This window comes from Poecile atricapillus, chromosome 2 (assembly GCF_030490865.1).
Source record: "Poecile atricapillus isolate bPoeAtr1 chromosome 2, bPoeAtr1.hap1, whole genome shotgun sequence".
Classification (NCBI taxonomy): Eukaryota; Metazoa; Chordata; class Aves; order Passeriformes; family Paridae; genus Poecile; species Poecile atricapillus.
In genome coordinates, this window is record NC_081250.1 from 123,541,292 (window position 1) to 123,562,885 (window position 21,594).

A 21,594-nucleotide genomic window follows, 5' to 3' on the forward strand; every position below is an offset into this window, starting at 1 on the left:
ATGTAGCTTGTCCTTATTGTGTCCCAAAAACCCACAGCTACTTAGAAATCTATCTTCATTTCTGTATTTTCAGAGAATTCCGTTCAGATAAATATTTAATAGAACAGACTTTACTGTAATTAACAGATTAAATGTGCAGAATTTGTTGAAGAGGATTTTACAGAATGAGATCAAATAATAGCAAATGTCAATACATATTATCCATGCACATACTTAACTCAGGATTCATTGAAGGAAAGGAACACGTAGGGAACAAAACAAGGTACCCTTCATATTTAACAATACATTCACTCTCAGAAGAATGCTTGGAAGATAATAGAAGCAACCTTTAACAAAAGCAAGTAATAGGAGCTCTAAAAATGTGTATCTATACATTTCATAGGAAAGTTTTGGAAGATGGTGTAAAACTTGTAGAAAATATACAGAAGCAATCTAAATAGAAAAAAAAAGATACAAGCACCTGAGTGCCAGCAAAAGAACAGATTGCAAAAATTAAAAAGGAGATTACAAGAGAAAATGGGGTTTAATCTTTATTGATGCACCACAGAATAATCTGACCTGAAGAAACATGGTTGGATTTTTAAGAGACCATGTTTTAAAAGTTACTTCAAACAGCTCTTCTAAAGTGAGGACATCTTAGCAGAAAGTTTATCTGTCAGCTACTCCTTTCACTTTCACTGCCTAGCGTAAACTGCTGCATCCCTCCTCTCCAGTGACACACAGCAACAACTGGTGAATGTTTATGCACAGGCAGTCAAATACCATAACTGGGATTGTTAAAATGGAAAAACTTAGCTTATATGGCAGTTGATATGGTATCCAGCTACTGCACAAGAAAGTCATTAGCACAGTGTTTTAACAAAATGAGATTGTAATTAGGTGCCTTTGATTCTTAAGCAGAATGAGTTGCACATTTCTGGCTGCTTTTCCCAAACCATGACATCAGAGTAATCAGCCCTAGACTGTCATTCTTTGCTCACCCCACATTTTTGCTCCATTAGTAACACACAACTAGTCTCTGAGCAAGATGAGATTCTCAGTCATCAGTGAGCAATAAATATCCTGCCAGGATTGATAAGATTTCTCAGACACATTCAGTACTTTTTGGTTTATTCCTGTTTTTCAATTTCACAGGCTGTCTCTGTGTTGAAGTCAGGTCTGGATCACTGTTGAATTGTGGTTGCTTTGCCTCAGCAGGAATTAACAGTGTTCCTTTGTACTAGCTGTCTTGAATGGAACAGGACCATCAGAATAGCTTCCTTTCTCTCCATGATGTGGGCAGACTGTCCAGAGTATCGCATCAACCCCAATTCCCATCTGTTGCAGTGACCCTGGGGGTCACTAGTGGCAGACAAATAGGGAAACCCTCTTTCCTACACTGGGCTGCGGCCACTGCAGCTCAGCTAAAGGACTGGGAAATCCTGCAGTCCTGAACTTTAGTTCAGTTACCTCTACTCCTTCTCTTAGGATCTGACCTTAGTCTTGTTGGCCCATTGACTTCACCAAGAATGCTTTGCTTTTAATAATTATAGAATGGGGTCCAGAATCTGGAACTAGACATCTCAAAATGGAGATTTATGACTGCATTCACCAGCTATTCCCCAAAATATGTGGTATTACCAGAGGACGTCACAAATGATGTGTGAAATGAGACACCTTTGCAGATTGGCAGTGCACAAAGAGGATGAAGAAAATGACATGTAATTATTACTGTGCTATTAGCTGTGATATTCAACTTACACAAAGACAGAAAAGTCCAATAAATCCAAAAGCTTTAGATTTGCTTTAAAAAGAATAAACTGCTTGGAAATTTCTTTCTAATAAATTTCACCAAAACATTCTTCCGGATGAGAGAAGGATCCAAAGGAAGAAAGGGAGATATTTTAAATTAGTTTACTCATTTTAAAGTTCACTCTCTTCTTTTTTCTTCACTTGGAAAAATGCAAACACCTTTCAGGCACGTTAACCTTAAATGCTGTGGGGTGAGAAGGAGGGAAGCTACGACAATGCCTAAGTTTTGGGAGGATTCTGGATGTACCTTTATCTGTCAATGTAATAGATGTAGTGTTGTTGCTTTTACAGACAGAAATGAAAATAAGGTCTGACAAAAGGTGGATTAATAATTAGTTAAAAATATTTATTTAGTTTTATGAATTTGGGTTTTGTGGCAAATTATAAAGCATAATCTGAGAGACAAACTGTTGGAAAAACATCTTAAATACAGCAGAAGAAACTGCATGCACCAGTGTCTGGCACCAGTCCTGTAAGCTTCTCAGAGGTGGCTTCAATAAATTCAGAAAGCCCTTGCACATTTTGATATAGATATGTCAGGCAAATCAGAATCCCTCCAGTTCTGAAAGATGAACAGTATTATTCATATATGAAATGTTTTGAAATGAAGTTACATGTGCAGAGAAAACTGAAGAATATTAATCCTGAGTGTTTTGTCTGCTATGTGGCAAACAGATTTTTTCACCTGTCCATTGGATGCTTTTCTTCTTTTTGTTTAATAGATAAATGCATAATAGAAGTTTGTAAATGCTGTATGATAATTTTATTAAGAAAATAAAAGATCTGCTACATAGCATCAATGTACACAATTTCAATCAAGAGCGCACTAGAAGATCATCAAAAGATACATTTAAAAGAAAATTAATATTGAATTTTTTCTAGTTGTATCTAGCAGGCATCTTTACTAGGCCCAGTGCTATTCAGTATTCCCAGCAGTGACCCAGAGGTGCAAGTACAAATTACCATGCTAAGGATCTAAGGATGACAGAAAGATTACTCAGAGAGTACGTAATTATGAAACCAAGGAAGAGATCTCTTTATCAGCTAGATCCATTGCAAGAAATTAGCACCTTAGAAGAGATTAATTCATAGTTAAATAAAATATAAATGGATTTCACCCCCCACAAATGGGGTACAGTGACATGGAGTGCCTTGACTCTACAAGGATTTAGGGGCCATAGTAGACCAGCAACACAACATGAGCTCCCACCATGAACATAATCCTTGAATCCTGATGCAATTGTTGGAATAATTCCCACAGATCTGTTATCCATATTTTAATGAGAATGGTGGGGAAAAAAGCAGAGACTTCGCAAAATTGCATTTAAAATTAATTTGAGAGCAAAAGAAAATTATTTGCTGTGAAAACATAAACTCAGTGTCTTTAATCATCAAAAAGGAGGGCTAAGTGTGACTTGATTAAAGCTTATAGATCATTGGAGAAAACCCTCACATGCAGATTCTTTATCCTGAAGGATAATGTAACAACCACCCAATGACTTCCACTATCACCCCAAATAAATAAATAAATAAATAAATAAACAAACAAACACTGAAAAATCAGAAACAAAATAGTTTTTTACTAATGAAAATAAACGTGGAATATATTGCCCAAAAATGAGGAATCATACCTATTGACATATATATCCTCAAATCATGATGCAAGTTAAAATTTCATCACAAATTACCTATTCCTCAGTTAAATGATAATTTTATTGGACTTGATACCAAGTGAATGAAATGGATAAAATTTAAAGCCCACATACTAGCTGAGGTAGGATTTCAGAAATCCAAAACAGAAGAAGCAAGAAATAAAATAGAAATAAATTAGGACGATTTATTCAAAATTACATTGTCTGAAGATCTGTGGCTTGACTTGAGACTTTTGTTATAATTGTAAGTGAGGATCTCTGACTCTAAACCATATGCTCTACTGTGGTATGTATTGCACAACTATGGAAAATGTCATAATGTAGGTATTTTTCATTCACATAAAATTGTCTGTAAGAATTTATATCCCAGCTGGTATGATGTTATACAGAAACAATATCATGTGTTGTTCTGCAAGTTGTGCATATGTTTAGTTTCTGAGGCCAAAAATCAGGATGTGGTTTGAAGAAAAGTGGGAGGAGTCAACTAGTAAAAGTGTTATACCATATGACAACCTCAAAAAAAAAAAAAAAAAAGAGCATATCAGTTGGGAAAATATACAGCAGAAGCAGAGACTGCCTTTACTGCAATAACCAGTGATCTGCTGTGCACATGTGCACATTCTCGTACCAGTGGAGATTTAAAAGTATAGCACTGCAACCTGTTGTTTGCATAGCTGGAACATCTGTAACAATACAGCAAAAATCACTCTTTTGTGATGCTGTCTGATACGTTGTGCCAGCATTAATAATTCTGGATTTCAGTATATTAGATAGATAGCAAATTATTAAGACTTTTTACTTATTAGGTATTAGATATTTATTATTGTTGTTGGTTTTATTATTGTTATTATTTTGTATTATATGGCTTTCATGTCTAAGACAGGAGACAGGGTGGTCATGTCCCACTGTAGAGAGGTACACTTGTAGGCTTGCTGTTGCTCTAGTGAGGCTTCTGAGTAATTTTCTGCTAGAGGGTAATGGTCTGCAAGTCAGCTTAGTAGTTTTTAAGGGTATCAGAATGATAGTACTCATGATTTGGGAAGTGCCAAACCTGTAAATGATTTAACATACCTCAGCCTCAGGTGATTCATACACCTTCTTAAGTCTAAAATTGTTTTACTGACAGAACTAATATAACCAATTGGAAACATTTTTTGATCCTTAAATTAACATACTAGGTCTCCTTGTGTATTTAACTTGGGTTAGAGATTCACAGTGCAGTGAAAGTAAACAGCTTCAATCTCAGTAGCACACATAATATATTTATTTTTAAATTAATATAAATTGTAAAAAAGTTAAAATATCTTTAAAAGCAGTTAATATACATCTGCCCTTGATATATAAACCAGTTGAAATGCTAGGAAAAATGGGATTTTTGAGGAAATTACAGCATTTGTAGCTCACTGACTCTCTACTCATTTTTTGAAATGTGTTGAAATTTTCAGGTTCCATATGGACACGTTTAGTCACATAAATTTCTCTATTATGTTCAATCAGGTTTTCAGTAATACTTTTTTTAATTCTATGTTTTCTGACTGTATGATTAGTGAAAGCAAATAATCACCAGATGGAATGAAATTCTGCTTCTTGAACTTATGCAAGTAATGCAGTTAAAGTAACTTGAAATAACAACATACACAAATTAGTCATTTTCACAAATAAAACATAAGCCCTAAAGATGTTCCTATTTATTTAAATCACTCTGTGTTTAATTAAAGACAGATAACAAATATATCAAAGGTTAATCTCTTTTTGAGTCTTTAATTGACCAACAATTACAGCACATTCATTTTTATCATAGAGTAATTATGTTTTTTCTGTTATAGTAGAGCCTGGTACATTTGGTGGCAACTTGTGAGCACGTCAGTGATAAATGACAAGCATTTCATATACCTGTGCTTCAGCTGTGAACTGCCACCTACCACTGGCAAAACTGCAGGTAACAGCCACTATTGTCCCTTCACTGATAACCTAAAGAGAAAACGTTGCATTCTTACTCTTGATATAATGATAAAACATCTTCATTCTGTATCTGGTTTGTTAACTGCCTTTCCTATCCTAAGTGCAGAAAGTTTCAGACAGGAGTCAAAATATGAGGCTTTTTATGTCTCCAGCCTTACAAAATTTGGGCCCTTGTTCCAGGCCAGATCACGTTTCAAGCCAGCAAGAGCACATAGCTACACTCATGTTATAGGATGTGCCAGAGGACAAATCTTCTTCACAGTCCCGCTGCATAGCTCTGTGGTGACAACCAGCCACACTAGAGCAGAGCTAAAGGCTGGCAACATGGGGCAGGGCTCAGGGGACACAGCACCCTAAGCACACTCCTTGCCCATTGTCAGAACATACATGATTGGTACTGCCAGAATGAACAGTGGAGAAGCCATTTGCTTGCTGTATTTTATATTTATATAGGTTTTATACAGATTCCATTAATTTCTGGCTAATTTCCTTTTCTGTATCATAAAATATGTTCAGCCATATAGCAACAGATCTGTTTCTGTCACCAAAATTCTCTACAGGAGATTCACAACACAAGTCTTTTTCTTTTTTTTTTTTTTTTTTTTAATCTTGTTCTGTCAAGAAATAGTAATGAAATCAGCCTGCTTATCTAATGGGAAAGCCATGGCATTTAAGATGTTAGCCAGACAAAATGTTGCTGAAAGTTTAGTAGCTGAAATACAAGATATGGGCCATACTAATTTCAAGTTTTTGTGAGGATGACAGAATTCTGATGATGATGGGATCTCCTAAAGAAGACTTTTTTATTCAGAGCAACCCTCATTTCTATCAGTCTCCAGGGACCTGCATGTTCCAGAGAGGATACCAAGAAACAGTCCATTAAACAATTTAAAAGGGAAAAAAAAAAAAAAAACAAAAAAAAAAAACCAAAACAAACCCAAAGTCACCCTGCTTAAACGTTGCCTACACTGCCCTAGAGAGGCATCTCCTCCAGGAAGTGTAGTCCAAACTTTTATTTTAAAATCATGAAGTCCAACAGGCAATTTTAAATACCCCATGAAACAATTTTCTCTTTCATTGTAAAATTTCTAAAGACTGCACAACACTGCAAAAGAGGGCATTATCATCTTCTATTTGTAGACAGGGAAACTAAGATTAAATGCCCAAGACAATTCTGAAGTAGCAGCAAAGAACAGGCCTTGGATCATTCTTTCAAGCTACCCTAACACTGTCAAACAAATCTTTTCCTTCCCTGCCTGAAGATTTTCTTCACTGTGACATACCCTTTTTTGTTTCCTATTATTTTTTTCAAGAAAATTAGACAAATTTTCCATGTTTTTGTTTTATGTTATCTTTATTATTTGAGAGATCCTCTCACAGTTTGGAAAAATAATAACTTTCCAGGCTGCATTTATTCATTTCTGTTGAATAACCTTGATGTCTTAGTGCTTCCTCTGTGAATGGAAAAAGAAAGTCATTATTTGTGTTTCCTCTTAACATCTACATTCCCACACTTAGTATATAAACTCTTGCTGATATGTCTGGAAATTTTACTAATTGTCACTAAATTCAAGGGTTTGATTCTGGAAAACATTTATAGAATAGGAAAGGAAAAAAAAGACAGGAAAACATTAAAACACATAGTTAAACATTTACCTAAATTTGTAACCAAAAACATACATAAATACTGAGGCAAAAGGGTGATAAAACAGAAAAAGTCATTGCATCAATCAATAAATTTCCTTTAAAAATAGTCTGAAGTCCTAATCAATTAAAAGATAACCTCTTTCAGTTTAAAACAATCTTAAGAAGGGCCAAAGATTTGTCCTGCAAGCTCTGACAGTCAATTTAAATAGTCATTCATGCAAATAATGACAGAAACATCCCATCTTCCATGTTCCTCTGGTAGGAAAAAAATCATATAATACAATGAAATAGAATTTAAACAAATTTAAAACTGTAAGACTTTTCTGCCCCATACTATGTCCCATTTCTTTTAGAGCTTTCAGAAGCCTTAATGGTTCATAGCAGTGGGCAACAAAGAGTGACCTCTGAGCAGCTGGTTCTGGGACTTAGACATGTAAATAATTTTTTCGCTTCAAACTTGAACATGAAGGCTACAGTTTGCTCTGCCACCACTCATGAGGCTTTGTCTGATGACACAGATGTAGAAGCTTTGAGAAAAATGGAAATGTTAGTTGCCAGAAGCAAAACTGTGAGCAAATGCTGGTAAGCGAGGTCTCTCATCCCATTGCAGGTCACCATCTCCTTTCTGTCCCTTGCCTAGTGATGGGGGCTGTTTCAGTGCTGCTGTTACATGCTGGGCTGGATCTCGAGCTGGCATTGTGACTTGCAAGGTTTGTTCACCTGGTTACAGGCAAAAGAAGCTTTAAAAGTAACCTGTTACATTCCAGTAAATATGCTGCTGCATATTTTAGAAGGAGCTCCTTACCACATGGTTCAAAATTAGTGTGTCCATTTCAGCACTAAAAAAATACCTAGGAAAAGAAAATGTTTTTGTAAGTACAAAAGAAGTATCAGAATAGAGTACTTAGACTGAATAATTAATACCATTTTATGTTTTGCAACCATATATTTTAATCATCAAAGATGACTAAGGCTACAAATTCATGTTTATTGACAAGGATACATTTCTTAAGTCACCATTTAAAATGGATTTTTATGGCTGGTCTTAATAACCAAGAGGCAAAACTAGCTTGCACTGCATGAACATACTGAAGATACAAGTTAAATGGCCAAAACGATTCTCTAACTCACTAGTCAAAAAAGGCAGTAGAACAGTTATTGAGGCAAAACAAAGAAAGGATTGTCCTACTCTCCCTGTCATCTATCATGTTAAATATGAGTAAAATCACCAGTTAGTCTAAAAAACCAAAGTTAAATTTACCAGGCTTGCAACACACTACAAGTTTGCATTATGAGTTTACATAACTAATGATCATCATAGGTCTGATTCATAATGCTGATTTCAGCAAAAGTACTACCAGAAAACATGTTTTATACCAAAAGACATTTTCTCACCTCATTTTTACCAGTGAGTGCACTTCCTTCTGCTTCACATGGTTCTATTTCCCCTCACATTTATTCATGTTCTTACATAATTATCAGACTACTAAAAAATATTTTAATCCAAATAATCCAGTTTCCTTTTAAGAACTTTTCCAGTTGTGTGCTTAATAGTTTAAGCAGAAACACAGTCAAAAACATTTTGCTCTCTTGAGGCATATAATAGTTACATGTAAAAAAACTTCCCATAGCTTCCTATTCTACCAGTTGCACCATGAGGTTTACTTAACATTTAAAAAAGAAAAAAATTGTTTTATGGTTCTGCAATATCTTGTGTTCCCACATTGGCATGAGTTTATACTTTGTGTAAGCGTAGCCTGACTGTGCTTTCTAACCATAAGAGTGCCAGCTACTAAAGGAAGCAGTGTCAGTCTGTTCTAGCTTAATGTCACAGCCCAGATGGAGGTTACTGCTCCTTCAGAGCTGCCAGTGAAGCCACCTCCTTACTCAACTCAGCCAGGGTGTTTAATCTAATTTTAACTAAAATTTTAACTAATTTAAATAGGGAACTGGTAAAAGAGGGTAGGGATTGCCCTGGGAATGTAAATTCTGGTACTGAGAAAAGTGATCAGAAGCTTAGGGCAAGATGAAAATCGTAGTTATAGATACCAAAGATATAGTTAGAAGAAAACATAATATCAAGAACCAAGTTAAACCAAGTTATATTTTATTATCATAAGACTGTTTCACCAATAGATGGTTTTATATTTGAAAAGGGACTAATATCACTAAGATAATTCCCAGCTACTGGTAGGAACTTTACAGGGTGACTTAATACAGTGTAAAGTGACTTAAGATCCAAATATGCCTCAGGATGATTTCAACAGTGACTATTTGAAAAGAATACCCCAAAGAAATCCACTAAAAAGTCCACTCTTTAAACATTCCCCAAAGAATTCCTGTCAGCAAAACATGGAAAATGTTAAGCAATAATAACAAAACTTCTGTAAAACTAAAAAGAAACTCCTATTCTATGGTTATCTTACCTGAGCTGGATAGACAGCAATTCATAATTGAAGATTTATTCTGAATTGAATATGTAAAACTCTTAAGAACTGTTAAAATACCTTACAGGCCTCATCTCGCTCCGTCTTTTTGTTCTCATCAGTCACTGGAAAAATACTCCATATTTTTCAGTTTATTCCCTAACATTCTGACCAGGAAGAAGTAAGTCTACAGTAAATCTTTAAATCTTTTTTTGTTGTTGTTTTTTTGGTTTGTTTTTTTTTTTTAGTTTGTTGGGTGGGTGGGTTTGGGGGTTTTTTGGGGGTTTTTTTTCCAGAAGCTTTTGTGTTTGGTTGGGGTTTTTGGTTTGGTTTGGATTTATTTTTTTTTTTCCCTTAAGTTCTGCTGCATATTGCTTCCTATTTGGACCAGGCACGCTTTTATTTAGTACTCTCTATACCTTATTCACATCTGTCAACAAAAAAAGCACATCGCAGTCACACACCAAGGCACAAGTCACAAAACTCACAGAAAAAGTAAAAGAAATGATATTTATATGTCATTTTGATAGTCAAGGGAGAAGAAGTGTCCCAGTCCCTCTTTCTAAAAATAATGCTTCATACAGGTGTCATCTCTGTATTTTACTGGAGTTATCAAAAGAAAAAAAGTTGTCACTTATGGAAGTTCCTTCCTGCTATTGAAATAAAATGATGTGCTTTAAATCACAGTTCAGTTCTTCCATACCTTTCTTCCAAGAAAATCATGCTTACATGTAGGGAAATGGGAAAACACAGTTTTATTAACCCACCGTCAACCTGTCTCTTCTACACAAATAACACACACAAACTCTCTTCTGGTCATCTATTCCTATCAAAAATTGATTTAAAGTGTTTGCTATGTCTTAAAAAAAACAACCAACCAACCAAACAAAAAGAGCTAAAAAGAACAAAACCAGTTACTTCTGCCACCCATGGCAATGATGAGCTGATAAAAAACCTCACCATACTGTCTTGTCAGGAATTCCTAACAGAGATGAAAAAGTCTCTAATTAGGGCATTAATTCCACACTGCAGTGCAGTTGCAATGCAAACTCCCATTTACTGACAGGTGCAATATGTGGGTGCAAATTTCTTGGCATCAGCAATCTACTCTTTTGCATTTACATTGCTAAGCAACATCATTGCATTGATTGACTTCTGTACAGTACTACACTTTCACCTCTTAGGTACAGAAAGAAAAGATTGATTCCAATTTTGGTGCCACAGTTTTAAACAGATGCAGCACCAATGAATTAGGTGCACTTACTCCTAATTTACAGTCATGGAAGAAAAATAATTTTCTTGATTACCCTACTATTTAGAAAGCTCTAACTCTTTTGGATAGAATAAAGTTACACTGGTCTAAAACTCACATGACAGTCAGGGGCACAGTTACATGTATTTTTCCACAAGAAGATGGCAGCTGTCCTCAAAGTGTAATGTGAGTTAACTAGGAAAAGGTGATTGACTGATGCTGAGGTTAATTGCTTGTTGGCAGGCTAGAAAGCCTATGCTAACAAGTGCTGCTTATAAGTAACAAGTGCCAATTATTTCCTTATATTCCAGTACACATTATATTATGCTAGGGACCATCCAGAAAGATCCAGACATCCCTGCTCAGATCTGATAAGTTAATGATTTAAGAAAACTATGCAAGTTACTGATGAAAATGGGTCAGTGCATGTTGCTTATCATAAATGTGCAGCTCTTCATATAATGCTACGACAGAAAAAAATTGTTAATGCTATCAATGCACTGAACATATATTTGTAATCAAAGTATAAATAGTTGTCTGGTCATAAAATTTATTTTTGCTGTTGCTGATCAAAAGCTTACACTAACAGAGAGTGCTTACTATGTCATTATTAGAAGCCTGTGCAATCTTTAAAACATTTTAATCCTGTTTCCACACCTTTGTGGAAAAAAAATTTATATATATAATTGGTGACCAACTGCACATACAAGCCTGACAAAACTTCCCATTTAATAGGTAGATTGTTATGTAAAATGTTGCCTAATGTTTGTATAATGCATTCACCAGGCTTGAAAAAATGCTGACAGAACTAGAATGCATAGCATCATCCATTGTTAAATTGATATTAAATTCGTAATTTTGCTGCTAAAGCATCAGTAAACACCAATTTTAATTGCATTAATAAAATGAATTATGAAAGTAGGATTGTAGTGACTAATAGATTTTCCCTATGATAATAATGATTTAAAATAAGATTAAAAAGTAGCATATCCTCAAGAAAGAGGAAGTTAATGTACCAAAAATTATAGTGAAAAGCCAACCAGCCCCTCACCTCCTCCTAGACAAGTCATCTATCTTGTGTCAGTCAGAATAGAACAAGGAAAATTTATCTGATTAGAAAACTTACCAGTCTTTCAGGCTTTCTTTGCAAGAAATCTCACAGTGCTTGATAAAACTGCATGCTTTGTCTGTAACTCCTTGCCTAATTTCAAACTAAACATGTGTAATCACAATGTAGTGGCAAAGTTGAAAGCCTTTGGAAATGCCTTAATTGTGAATGTTGGGGATTTTAACACCTTTTTCTAACTGTTAGGATGCAAAAAGTGTCAAATATGTTGGTAAGCTGTTGATAAAGGTAAAAAGTGCCTAAGCTGTGGTTTGATCTCTCCTAGTCCTGCAGTGCAGGGAACATTTCAGCACAATGCTATCTCAAGAATTCAAAATAATGCAACAATACTCTAACCATATGGCTTGTAAGGTAGGCACAGGAGCTCAGCACAGGGTTGGGTGAGGTGACCATAAAAATGAAAATATTTAAGAAAATCTAAGAATATTAAAACGATATTTGCAAATATTGCCTTGGTATTCCTAGACTGTTATAGAATAGATATGTACATTTCTATACCCATCAAACACTTAATAAAAGATAACTCCTCTAGGCAATTTGCAAACTATAGTTTCATCTAGATATATGTCAGTGTAAATCAGGAACCTTCAGTTCTCAGTTTTTCTAAACAAGTATGCCATAATCTTTCCTAGCCCTGTTTCCGTCAGACCCTCATAAATCTACCACATTGCTCTGTCTCCTCAGAATGCAGTCAAATTCACAAATATTTGAAAGGTATAGTGAAATACACATACAGCAAGTCCGTCATCCTAGAAGGAGTTAGTAATTTCCTTCACCTGCAGTATATATTTCATTTTAACACATCTTTAATAGACACCAACTAATCATGTTTAAAGGCTACCTCTTTATTATTGCCCTTTATCCATAAACTGCTCTTTTCACTGACCTTAATATATAAGGTGAAGATAGGCAATCGTTTGATATAAATGCTTACATATATGATTTTGATTTCAGTATATGTAAGGTAGAACTAGTTGGGCTGGACACAGTTTTCTTAATTTACAAGTTCCATTGTAGAATAGAAATTATTTTGTTCTAAGTCACCTAATACCCTCAGAAATGCTGATGAACCTAAAATTCAATGCCTTCTCCTTTTTTTTTTTTTCTGTATCCTGTGTTTTGTTCAAGAATAAAAACATAAAGACATTTGTAATTTCAGATCTTTTAAGAACAAAGTACTATGTGAAATTTATAATATAAAAATTCTCTTTTCCTGGAATTACAGTTTTGTATTTATTGAATGCATTCACAGGCTCCCTTAGGATGTGAAATGTATGGAAATATATGTGCATTACTAAGGAAAGAACTAAATTTATTCTTTCCCCACATCATGCTCTTCTTTGCAGTAGAGGTTTTTAATTCAACACAGAGCTAGAATGAGATGGAGCCAATTTCCTGGTCTATATGTGTGACAAATGCTAAAAGTGGCACAAGATTAACAAATTAGTTGATGTATATATCTTTAAAGATTTTTGACTATGTCCCAAATCAAAATGCATGCTTATTTGAAATGAAGATTTTCTTAGAGTTAAGTCTTAGACAGCAACCTTATGAATTCTTGTTATTTTGGGATGGAATGATGCCATGTCTGACAACTAAAGAATAGAAACCTGAAAAAAAATGTCTTAAGAAGGTTTTTATGGCATATAACTCTAATAATAACAACTTTTATTGCAATAAATTGTATAGTTTTAATGGTAAAATCTGATCTTTTAATAAGAAGTTTGCTTTGAAAAAATGAATTATTTCAGTACACAGGTATTTCTCTTGAGCATGAATATTGACAATTGTTAACTATCAAAATATGAAATTCTCTCATGTTAAACAATGTATCAGATAGAAGCCTTTTTTAAAAAATGAGTACAGGGAGATCTACAGTATAGACAAGCGTGTCATTACAGAGAGGTTTCTTTATGATGGTTTGAAATAAAAAGTACGGAACTTGACCTTTTTATCTGACATAGTAATCACCTACTTGATGTAATCCAGATATCTAACACCAAACAATAAAAACATCTGTGACAACAAACCATGTAAAGCTTTTGGAATTATTTAATTTTTTTTTTAAGAAAAGATAGCAATATTTAATAATCAGATAAGCCTGGATTGGTTCCTCTTACACAAAAACTTTTGTGCTTTGCAAATGCTAGTTTTAAAAGGCTATAACTCAGACGTGAAAGTATTTTAAGTTTGCATGCCTATGTTTTGGAGTTACCTCATTCATTCTTCTTTTAGGACCTTGTCATAGTCCACCTATTTTGTTTTTGCTTAAATTACATCAAAATAATAGCCTTCTTTTGAAAAAAAAAAAAAAAAATCATACGTTTCCACTGACTGCATCCAAACATGATGATACACTAAAAATTGAAGAGGAGCCATATTTAGGTTGCACGTCTCAGCCACCCAATCTCCTTTTCACATATCTGTTCATGTTGACAGACTATGTCATAATACATCAACAGAGAGATCAGCATAGAAGAACAAAAATTCATCGCCTGACAGCAAGAGGAAAACTGATTTCTACTATTAAATTAGCAAAAATATACCAATATTTCACTACCAATAAAGACACCATGGCTAAAAACATTCACCATATTATAAATTTGAATGAGCATTGGGAATTTTTTGTTTCAATAATCCTTAAACACAAAAAAAAGGGAGGGGGAAAAGGGTGGACTCAAGGATGTCAATATCTTTACAGGCAAAGAATTGTTTTCTGGTAAAATGTGACATTGCATTTTGGTTTTGTTACTCTTTTAAATATTAGTTCTAAATATTCATTTAATTAGAGACCACTGAGCACTGTTTTTGCAGGATTCTCTTCTGACAGAGGATCGTCCTTATGAGGTCAAGGAGTCATGTGGAAAATTCTCTGTGTCAACAGAGTACATCAGCTTCTTTATATCTTAGAATTTTGACTCATGTAAAAAGTATTCCAGTTCTCTCATTGCTAGATACAATTTTAATATACTATATTGAGCAGCAGTGTATCACTAGGAATTTAACAATACCTGGAATAAATAATGTCTTTTTTGCAGCCTGGGGCAACATCTGCCACTTATGCATTAATTCTGCCCCTGTTTGAACACTCTACAACATATGCACTTCTCTTTTGTCTGTTATCCTAGAGTTGTGTTATTCCCAAATATTGACATCATCTACTTTTATCAGCACTAACTGCTCTGAAGCTTCCTAGTCTCATGCTCAGCTCTATTTCTTTCTATTGATTATCTTCCTCACTCCAGCAGGTAGCTAGCCAGCGAGGCTGTCCTGAGAAATAGCTTCCAATGACTTTATACGCACAATTTACACGGAATTGTTTAAAGAAGATATTAGCCTCAATACAAATCAGTGAACCTCATTTAGTCAATACTGCACAATTCAGCTGTTGGCACCCTGTCACATGTTAGTCTTTAAAGTCAACTACCATACCCAATCTGCACATTAGGCATAGTATTTAGTTTCATATTAAAATGAGGCTAGTTTTTCACTTTTCTTTTTGAAATCTATTCAATATATTTTCTACATCACCTCATTGAACCATATGATAGCAATATAATTTTAAGTATAAAAACCTGAGATTAAATGCTTGATTTTTGACAGTGTTCTTAAATATAATAAATTCAAAGGGAAATACTGTTAAGTTAAAATGGAGTGTTTTTCATTAAGTCCAATCAAATGGTAGACAACAAAGGATCTTTTATTTGAGAATATGAAGTGAAAATGAAAACCAGAAAACCTTTACTAAGAAAAGGTCTAGCTAAATTATGTTGGAAGGAGGTCTCCAGATTGAACCTGGGTGTTTCTTTTGCTCAGAATGAATTAAACTAAGATGCACTATGGGAGAACAGCTTACAAAAAAGGAAAACCTGTGCTTTACAAAAATGAAAACAGGGCCTAAATACAGCTACAAAGAAAGATCAAATATTAAAAGAAAAAAAAAATCGCTACTGTAGCACCTAAACTATTCAAAGAAATTTGGGGGATTTTTTTTACCTCTTTTGCATTCCACAGCAGGGTTTCAATATCCTTGTTGGACATTTATACAAAATAATCTTTTCCTTTTAGCCTAATGATCAAAACTATGATTTAGACTACAGATAAAAGATAGACGAAAAATAAAATATATGTGCTTATCCCTAAATCTGCTACCTGAGAAATAAGGCAGCTCTCGTCTTGTTTTCAATCTGTATTAGGCACACTTGCTTTACTGTATTCAGCATATCCATGATTTTTTTATATTAAAGTTTCTATGTGTATCCTTCAGCAGTAGAAAATAAATAGGTATTGTTTCTAATTGTTGGAAGAAAAATACTTGGTTTTGGCATATTTGGCAAAGAAATATTTACATCTTTCCTATAAAGCATTGCTCTTATAAAGCATAAATGCAAAGACAATCTGCAAGGATTTGTGGCTATTATATCTTTCAGAAGGCAGAAAATAAAAAGAAGTCTGGCAGTACAAAGTTTAAAAAAAAAAAAGATTAATAAAAAGACAACAAAATAGAAATCCCCACCTCATAATATGTGGTCAATATTTTAGAAAACACAGAGGAAAAATGCAGAATCCTTTTCAAGTCCTGATGAGCAATCATCTGGACTTACTGATACGCAGAGGTACTGATACCGAAACCTTTTGAGAGAAGGTAAAAATTATCTGCCTAGCGAGCAACTGGTAATATTGATATCAGACAATATCTTTATTCTAAATACCAGTAATTTGAATATATAAATAGAAATGTTTTGCAAGACCTCTGCTCCCTGCTCTTTTCCCTTGAAAGCTGAGCTTCTGTGCCCCAGGTAGGAGACAGATGCTGAAAGATGACCAGACTGGCCTTCCTGATACATCTTTGTATGCACACATACTCTCTCTCACATACACACATTTATTGCAACCTGATGCTCATAGAAAAGCTTTTTCCTCTTTCTAAGTTTCTATAAGGAGCATTTCAGAAACCAAAGGGAGAAAAAAATTAAAAAGCAGTGAGGACAGAAATAGCTGCATATTCAAGCAGCAAAAAGGCAGGTGTGGTATGAAAATTCCTAGTGTTCTTGTCTGCAGTGCTGTTGCTGCCTTGCTGTTGGAGGATTTGATGGGCACTTTTCATGGGTCTATATATGCTTATGATAAGTGTACTTGGAAAGAGAAACCTTCCAGGTACTGTTTGGCCTATTTACTTGGGTAGATCTGCTTTTTTAAGATAAAAGTTACGCTGTATTTCAGCTGCTCTTTTCCGTGCATGTGCCTACACTATTTTTCCCACCAATTACATTACTAATCACTAAAGTAGATGCAAATTCCTTTACTTATTTACTATATAAATTTCATCTTGGTGAATTTTACAAAATATTTACATGCATTCAGTACTTAAACATGCTAAAATTGTTCTACTGCAACATTTCCTCAATACTATTCAGTACTGAATAATACTAGTCAGTACTTATTTTAGTCATGTCTTATAAGGATTGATAGATAGAATTGTAGTTCAAAATATAGTTAATTCTAAGTTCATTTCTAAAGTCTTACCCTTTTAAAGTTAACTCTGTGCTATATACTAATACATAATAAATATTCTGGATAAGCAAGTGTACTGACAGGAAATACGCATACAATGAACAATACATTCTGAGGAAGATGCAGCATATAGAGAAAAACAACACATGCATTGCGAAAGTTTACAAAATCAGATTGATGTAGCTCTTTTCTTAAGGTAATAAAAATATTTTAATAATTATTACCTGTGTCTCCTTTCGTCATGACAGCAAAAAAACCCCAAAAATTTCTTACCATTCCTCATCTTTTATGCTCATTTTTCTGAGATTCATGGATTTACTAGGTACTTAGGTTAAGCTTTAGTGATCACCTTTTCCATACTGTCTTAAAATATTAACTGGGTAAAAAACAAACTAGGAAGTAGATCAATATTATTTAATATTTAGGAGAAAGAGCAACTTTTATACATGAAACTAGAAAACATTTATAGCCCATAATTTTCTTTTTAATGCATAAAGTTATACTTGCAAATCTCAGGATTTCTTTAAAATATGTTCTTACTACACAGAAAAGTACACGGGAATAATTTACAGCCAACTTTGTTTAGCCATTTATGTCTAGAATATACTATTTAAAATATCTAATGGGGAAAAAATATTGTCTTCCCCCCAAAAGCATAATTATTAAAATATGATTATATTATTTATCAGTAGACATTGTTAGTTTCTTTGCTTGATTAGGTTTTGATTTATGCTCAGAAATTCAAATTCAGGCATACTTAGCCTCTGATTTTTAGACAGATGTCAGTCAGCATTAGTGTACCAATTTTTCATCAGAAAATAGAGATGCATGTTAAAACCACTTCAAAAAACATGGAGTTTCTATATGGCACCATTTTATCAATGCTAATTATATCCTTAAGATAAGTATTAACTGGGGCAAAAAGGGGAATCAAACTGTTTACAGAGCATGTGAATCTCAACCGGACATAAAGCTGCCTGCTTTGCTCCCTGCTTTCCTTCTTCAGTCTCACAGTTGCTTATTTAGTACATGGAAATATTACTATTACTTATAATAGTAATATAATAATGTAATAGTATTATTAATATTGCTATTACAAGTATTACTAAAACTATTAAAGATGCTTTATTTAAAGATATTCTCCTGACATGATTAGCTTGGTATTCCTATTTCAGCACAAATATCCAGGCAGCAGTGATGGTGTGCCAGGGTTAAAAATATGTAAGTAGCATGTTCTTTGTGTGTGTTTTTATGCTTCTGCAGGCAAACATTTCATCACCACTGAATGTGTGACTCTGTGTGTGTGTGTGTGTGTGTGTGTGTGTGTGTGTGTGTGTGTGTGTGTGTGTGCTCATAGGCTAGTGCTAAAAGACAGACTGGGGTCTGAGGGTGGAAATGAAGAGCATTTCCTTTTGGAACAGCCCAACTTGACCGAAGTCCTGCCCTCCAGTTTGAGAGAGAAGGATGGGAAGGGGCACTGAAGAAAAGTCTGACACTGCAGCCCACCGAAGTCACTTGTACTTACCAAAAATGTTTCAAAGGAAAGTTTTAGATATACAGAGCTTAGAGTCCTGTGAGCAGTATTAGAGGAATCACAGCTACACAAATCTGGCTTACTGTTAAGACTACCTTTTGGGGGTTAAAGTTAAGTGGCAAACCAGATGCACCATTTCACTCAATTCTAAACATAATTCTAAAATGATGCTCAGCTGGTGCAATATATTGTTTTGTGTTTACAAGATGAAGTGGAATTTAAATTTTAAAAACTGGTAAAGATTTTGAAGAGTTTTGAGGGAGGCCTATTTAGCTTCCACCTAATTTAAAAATTAGTCTTGGTTGTCTTCTCACTCCATCAGTCCTTGAATCAAAATTCCAAATCAGAATCTATTATTTTCTTACTCATGTTAAGCAGCATTAAGTAGATGGAAAGGATTTTATTTACATTACGGAACCAATCCTACAGTTTTCACACAGGAAAAGCACCCTTTAGAGGCAATAGCAATTTATATTTCTAAAAAAAAAAAAAAAACTAAAACTAATCAAACAAAAAAACTCCAAACAAACCAGCTTTCATGTTTCAGCATTATTTAAAACCTTTACTTACATTATATTTCACAAGCATTCCAGAAACACACAAGAATGGAGCACAATTTGAAGCATCAGTGTTCCTTCTCTCCCTTTCTCTCCCTCTCCCTTTCACCTACACCATTTTGATTTTAAATTTGCTGGAGCCCATTCAATTTGTAAATAACCTTAAACCTTTGAACAGTTCACTAGTTTATTTGAACTGGAGACAATGTTATTGAAACAAATCTAGTTAACAAGGTAATTAGTTTCTGCAATATTCCTCAGAAGGCTGGAAACCAACAGTTCATCACAGCACTGTACAAATAGCAGCATGCAATGTTAAGCTTATGGGGGTTTCTATCAAAACTCACTGGCCACATTACCAACAAAAGTGTTGTTTCCAAAAATGTATCCAAGCGCCACCAAAACTGATTTATTCACTTGAAGTGGAAGGATGAAAATATTTTCCAATAGTAACCCACTATAAAAGTGTAGGCTACTGCTGGTGTTGAAAAGATGGGGCTAGAACCACAAAAAATCCTTTTTCTTGCTTCCACAAAAGGCTTTGGGCCTAATTATTTTTAAGTATAATCCAGCCAACATCTTCTCATGCTTAGCTGCACTGAGTGACACTATTTGTGATGCCCAGTCTGCTGAAACTGAGCAGGTTGCTGTCAGTTTAAAAATGACTATAATAAAAGTGACCATGAAGATGGATCTTGTGATTTTGCGTTTCTAATCAGTCATCTGTGAAGAACACTTTTGCTTTGATTCAGCAGACTGGTGACAGCCATGATTGATAGTGCATGAGGATGAAAAAAGGTTATTAACTGTCTTCCTATTAAACTCAATGTATTACCCCTCTAGGTGCATCTCATACTTTAACTTAAAGTACTTACTCAGGTAAGGTCAAAAATGAACTCTATAAACACAGTATCCATCCTGTTGTAGATGAACCAGGAGCTCTAATGCTAAATTTTGAATGTTCAGCATTAAAGCATATCTGAATCCTGACACCTTAATTACTGTGCCAAAACCAAACACTGAGCAGACCTTCGTATGCTTCTTATTTCTAACTATAGACAAGCATTTTTGTATGAAACAGGGACAGATGAGTTGATCCTGTGTGTTAGTGAATACAAAGACACAGACAAATATGTTTTTCTTACTATAATAGTCTCAAAATAAAAGTTTTAATAATGTTATGTTAATGAAAAAATACACAGAAGAGAGAGCTATGTAGTGTCTGGCATGTTCAAGTATGAATCTTACACAGAAAACAGCATTTTACCTGCTTGTAGTTAAGTCCATTGTTAACTCGATCAAATGTATTCAATAATACATGAAGGCTTCCTATTAAAAGAAAATACAAATATTTTAGTGTAAATATATAAGCATCTATTTGTTGCCTTACTACATGTGTTAGTTTTAGTTTTTATTTCCTTTTTATTGATGACAATACTCACAACTATCTGCTGAAAAACAAAGGAAAATGGCACATATCTTCTTTTTCAAAAATTTGGTAGAAATACTGATTCCTAGAGTGCTTCTAATTTCTAAGGATGTCTCTGTGAATAAATAATTTTGAAGAAGCTTAAGGAGAAAAGGAGTGAAATACTTTTCTTGTGTTCAGTTTTATTCCTCTAGAAATGAACTGAAAGAGGAAAGTTGCTCACATTGTGTATGCAGGTTAGCATCTTTTTTGAGTCACAAGTTTCTTTTAGGAATTAGGTGTTTTACAAATACTTCTTCATAATCAGTTGCAATTTAAATTTTTTAATTTACTTTATCTTTATGAATACATTTCAGACGCTCTTTGAATTAGTTTATGCATATCTTACATTACAAACATTTTCTCATAAAAATAAGTAGACAAATAGATCAAAAATCCTATGACTCTAACTATAGTGAGCACATTTTTATCTGAAGGAATGTACAGACACACTTGTTTAAAATAAGCTCTTCCCACATATATAAGATCTCCCTGCAAAATACATCTATTCTGTATTTGTTTTCCAGAGTATAAACCCATACTTTTATATTTTGTTTTATGAAAGTCCTTCATTTCCTCTTTTACATTATATCAAGAATATTTTTTTCACTCATTTACATCATTTCAGAGGGAAGCAAGAATATTATACCAAGCTAGATCCTTTT

At 34.2% G+C, this 21,594-nt stretch overlaps 1 long non-coding RNA gene across 1 annotated transcript; it reads right to left on the reverse strand.

Annotated features, from left to right (window-relative positions):
• Positions 1-7,670: 7,670 nt before the first annotated feature.
• LOC131576529 (uncharacterized) lies at positions 7,671-20,792 on the reverse strand. The gene is made up of 3 exons (XR_009277001.1): positions 20,729-20,792; positions 7,858-7,903; positions 7,671-7,772 (listed from the first exon to the last, which is right to left on the reverse strand). It is a non-coding gene; the product is annotated as an uncharacterized LOC131576529 (long non-coding RNA).
• Between the last annotated feature and the right edge of the window lie 802 nt (positions 20,793-21,594).